The sequence below is a fragment of the Mus caroli genome, chromosome X (genome assembly GCF_900094665.2).
Source record: "Mus caroli chromosome X, CAROLI_EIJ_v1.1, whole genome shotgun sequence".
Lineage (NCBI taxonomy): Eukaryota > Metazoa > Chordata > Mammalia > Rodentia > Muridae > Mus > Mus caroli.
In genome coordinates this window covers 54490379-54496221 of record NC_034589.1, presented here as the reverse complement: position 1 = coordinate 54496221, position 5843 = coordinate 54490379, and positions in this window count along the sequence as shown.

Here is a 5843-nt window from a genome sequence, read left to right as displayed (position 1 = left end):
TATTGTGTGAGTTCCTTTGTGATTGTGTTCCCTCACTCAGGATGATGCCCTCCAGGTCCACCCATTTGCCTAGGAATTTCATAAATTCATTCTTTTTAATAGCTGAGTAGTACTCCATGGCACAAACAGTTTTTTCAGGGAGATAATTGTGCTGACTCCCAAGATGCTTGGGGCAAATTCAGCAAAATCCACTCACTGGTCCCAGCCCAATCGCTTTGTGGCTATGCCTAAAGGAGAAAAGACTGCTCGTCTATTTTGAACTCAAGATACAAACACTAGTAGACTCTGTCTGCTCCTTCTGCTTATCTCCCTTTGTCCAAGCTCTTCAAGTTTCTTTTTGGCTGTTGGGGTTGCTGCTCTTATTGTCTCATTATTCAGGAACATACATCTATTGGTCATAAACATCAGCACTTCATTGGGTCAGGGAAGCTCTGCAAATACAGAAGGTTCAAAATGCCTAGAGAGAAACTTGAACTCTCAGAAAGGTTGTCTATGAGCTATTTTGTTTTGTTTTGTTGAGACAAAAAGTCTTACTATGTAGTTATATCTTGCCTGGATCTCACTGTAGTAGACTAGGTTGGCCTGAGACTCACTGCAGTCCACCTGTATCTGTTTGGAGTTGTTTTGAAGAGGTTATATTTATTAAAGTAAACAAAGAGTTCAAAACTATCTTTAAATAGTGGCAGTGCTGTCTGGGTTCAACTGCATATATATTCACACATTCTTCATGGTGGACATGTTGATGCTACCATATGCTTCCTGAAATTTTTACAAAGTAAATAAATAAAAAGGTTCCACGATGAAACAAAAGACTGCGAATACTGTTGCTTAGTTGACTTTCACACACACCAGGATTGCCAGGGAGGTACAGAAGACCTGACTGCTGCATCCAGTGGTTATAATAGGTCTGAGGCTCTACGTCTCTATCCAGTCCCTATGTGGTACAGAAGCTTCATGTTTCTCTCCTTGGATTAAAAGTGCCTGAGTCCATTCCATACCGCAGATCCCCAAGATAAGGAACTCTGCTTAACTTTGAAAAATATTTTTTATATACAGACCTGATTATAGAGTCCTATTTTCACAGAGCACCTATTAGCACAGCAGTAAAGGGGTAGACCCTTTGGGTCAGTCCCCAAATCCCACTGTAGAGATTATACATTTGCATGGTTTTAAAGTGGCTATAGGGAATCTCTAGAAGTGGGTGCTGGTCATAGTTTAAGAAAGGAAAAAAACAGCAATAACAACAACCAATGTTCTATGGCATAGCACCTGACCTCACTTTACTCCCAAGGATTGTATATCCAACTCTTACATTGTATAGCGCCTAGAATCAAATGTGGAAAAGAAGACTATTATTTTCTTCGTGCTAATAGCAATTCTTTGAAAGTAAAACAGTTTCACCAACCAGGAATTTTGTAGGTACTGCAAGAGGGCTCAGGTACATGTTTCTAATCATCTATTTGTGGAGAGGGTGAATATCTATTAAGATCATCATTCCATCTGTGGAGGCTGATTATAATAATTCTGTGCATAAGTGGTGGTAGACTCAGAACAGATAATCACTTCATATTATTTCATCCTAAAGGGCCTGAAAAGCCTCATAGGCTGAAGTGCACTATTAGTGGGTGAAATTGCCCTCCTCACTGGGATGTTTCAGAAACATCCAGATTTATACCAACAATCTCAACAAGGACATTTATACATTGTCTATCATATTTTCCAAATGCTTTTTACCTCTAGCTCCACATTTTAGGTACTGATTATAGTACCCTAGCTAGTATCAAAACCTAGAATGAGCTGTAATGATTTCCAGTTACATAAAGAATTGGTGAATTAGAGCTAGAATAAGACACTATAACCCCAAATTCATACTCATATTTATATAAACATAAGTTGTCATAACTAGTCATAAAATTGAGCACTATGATATGGCATGATGCATATATCTATCCTGGAATGAAAAATACCTGTCAGTAAATTACTTGGTTGCTATGCCCAACTTCTCTCAGGTGCACCTTCCCCCTTGATTAAGATTACTGTAGATAACAGTGCACTAAAAACATTGCCAGTGTTATTGGATGAGAGAGAAAGATTACATAGTACTCCTGGAGCCAAATGATCCATCTGCCCTAGCCACCTGATTAACTATGAATAAAAGCATATGGCACGGTGTCTGTTTTCTATAAAGACATTATTTTGTGGTGCTGAGGATTAGAGACAAGGCCTGGTGAATGCTGGCAAGCACTATACTACTGAGTTCTATCTAAGTCCTCTGTGTAAATATTTGGTTGTTTTGTCATTGGTGGGTGTTGGTTTGTTTGGCTTGGTTTCTGTTTGGGTTTTTGTTTGTTTGTTTTTCAGTTTGGGGATATTTTATTGAGCGTTTTATACTATGTATTTTGATCATATTTACCCTAGCTACTTTCAGATCCATGCCTACCCTTCCCAATTTCCAGTATTCCTTTATATATATATATATTACACACCAAGTCCATTTCATACTACTAAAAAATTCCTTGTTGTGGGGACATTCATGTGAGTAGTTCAACTATCCATGATGGACTGTTGGCTGGCTTTATCTTGTGCAAGTCTTGTCAAATAAACTCAGATGCTGTGACATCATAAGTATAGAGGTACTCTCATGCCCAGGGGATATTGTTTCACTCTGGTCCTCCTTGACCTCTAGATTTCCAAAAAGTCTACCAGAATTGTCGCTGAGCCTCAAGAAGAAAATGTATGATATAGATCTATTTGTGGCTGGTTATTCCATTAACACTTACTCTTTGCACTTTGATGCATTGTGAGATGCTGGACTAATTGCAGTCCACCACACAATCAAATTTGTTTGATGTGGTTTCCACTTGCTATTATCTCTATTCAGCTGACTAATAAGAGTAGGTTCATTAATAAGATGTATGAACTTACCTACCATTGGTTCTTGTCCAGAATTTCAGTACTAGAAGAGAATTTCTGCCCATGGAGGATTCCTTAAATACAATACTGCACAGGTTGGTTTTCCCCATAACATTCATGCCACTGTTGTACCCTTACACGTATCTTGCCATGATAGTCACAGCTACATAAGACGATGATGACTTTTCCCAGCAGCCTGTATAGCATCTTCTAGGTCTATAAAAGTTAGCCATCAGAGTATCATCTTTATGTAAACAGTTTTGAAGATCTTTAAAACAGCTGAAATTCATCTATCACACAAGTCTTTCTAGAGCATGTAATATTCATGATATTTAGCTTTAGAATACTAAAATAACCAGCATCAACCCAATTTTTCAGATTTAATTTTTTCCTAATATTCCTTCCATATAAATGTCACATGAACACACACACACACACACACCCTGTTGTGCCTCCCAGAGGCAGTCCTGAACTTCCTTAAATTAATGATTTACCCATGTTTTCTCTACAACATATTAAAATATTTGCATACACTTTGCAGTCTAGATAATTATGCACATTCTCAAAATCATTTGTTTCCACTTCTACATGAGGCTAATCATTGGAGTTAAGGCACCTGGTGATGACTGAATGAAAACCCAGCATCTTTGCTGTGCTGTGGATATTTATTAACTTATAAACTATCACTGCTTGCACAGCATGTTCCTAAGGCTTGGATAAAACATTCACACAAGGAGAAATGGATCAAAACAGAGTCAGTCATGGAGAAAAAGAGATATTCTGGAGTTTAGCAACAAGGATATGTTTTGCATTTCTGAAATTAATAAAGTAGAACTACAGCTCTTCATGTCCATGAAACTCTGCTACAGTCACCTTTGCACCAACTGAATATTTACAGGCCAAATGTTCTTTCACTCATTGAGCATTTCCAAACAAGAATAGACAATGTCTGTCCTTTAATATACAATAGCTGAATAGGACACCTGGACTAATATTTTAGCTTTACATATTTTAAGCCCTTTCCAAATACATGATCATTAAATTCACTAACATATGAGCATTCCAGACACTGTGTGTGTGTGTGTATGTGTGTGTGTGTGTGTGTGTGTGTGTGTGTGTGTGTATTGGTTTGTGAGAGAGAGAGAGAGAGAGAGAGAGAGAGAGAGAGATTAGATGAGAGGACTAAATAAGCTTTCTAGTAAAGTTTATTTATAGAGAGACCCAAAGTTCTTGGAGCCATGGTCAGTTAATAGAATAACATGTGAGTAAACTGTACAGAGGTTCAGCTTTCTATAAACTCTAGATCTCCAGATCTTTAAAGTGCTATACAGGCATACACACACCAAACTTAAGAGTGTGATCAATGCTGTAAAACAGTAGTGATATTTACACTGTGTAACTATTGGTTGTGTCTGACAATAGCACAAGAGAAGAGGGAAGAACACTATTTTGTATGTCACTATGTTTAAGTTCTTTACTAATCAGAAAGACACTGTTGTAGGTTTAAGATGTTAATTGGGAATCTGAGGAGAAGTATTTGTGAAAAAGAAATTACAAGTGAGCTATGATAGGGCACTGGAAAAGAACTGGCTCAGAACTCCCAAAAAATGCCATAAAAAGATGAAAAGAAAATAGTAGGGCTGGAGAGATGGCTCAGTGTTGAAGAGCACCATCTGCTTTTCCAAAGTCCTGAGTTCAATTCCTAGCAACCACATGGTGGCTCACAGCTATCTGTAGTGGGATTCAATGCCCTCTTCTGGTGTGTGTGAAGACAACGGCAGTGTACTCACATACATAAAATAAATAAAGCTTTTTTTTTTTTTAAAGGAAAATGTTATTTAAGACAAATAGAAAATAAATATGTAGGGATGATAATACCTTTCAATGTTTCAGTAGTTAAAGACATTTGCCACCAAGCTTGAGTTTAATTTCCAATCCCCACACGGTGGAGAGAGTTGACTCTCAAAAGTTGTCCTATGACTTCCACATATATTCCATGGCATGAACATGGACAGTTACCTGTGCGCAAACACAGGTGAGGCAGGGGAAAGGAGGGAGGGAGAAAGGTAGGAAAGGAGTGAGAGGAAATGACAAAAGAGTAGATGTTATTTCTGGAATATTATTTATAGCTTGATATACTACTTATACTTGGAGTGGTGATAATCCCAGTACTAATTATATATTCATGGAAATAAATTCAGTATTTCAAAGAAACACTCATACTCCAGGCACTGTTCATCATATTCATGATAAAGTATAAAACTGAGGTATGTCTGCCAAGGGGGTGAGTGGAGAAAGTGACTATGGCCAATATTACATGTGATGACATATTATTCAGTCATGAAAATTGAAATATTATCATTTCTGGAAACATGGATAGAACTGGAAGACACTATGTTTACTAAAATAATTAAGGCATAGAAAGACAAACACTGAATATTTTCTTTATATACTGAAAATTTGAAGTTGTTTTCCAAAAAATAGAGACTGTGATCTGGGTGAGTACTAGAAGCTAGGAAGTGTAGTGAAAAGGGAGCTAGACAGGGGGTACCAAAACACAATAGGGCTAGACTCGAGGTACCAAAACACAACAGGAGGAATTAAAGATGTTTTTCTTCTTTGGAAAAAGCAGAACTGTGTCAATAATTCAAAACCATTTAATACATATAAAATGATAAGTAATTTGAAGTTAGGAGTTTTAAATTTTCTCATAGCAAAAAAAAACCCATTGAATTATATGAAAATACTATTTTTTCTTATTTGATCATTCCATATCAAATTGAATTTTCACACTGTACCTATAAAATGTACAATTCATATCATAATTTTGTTAACTGAAAAATATTACAGGCTTATCCATGGTACCAAGTTTTCAGATAAAAAGCAGTTATGTCAGATTCATAAAAAATTGTTTGGTCCAATTTGCATAT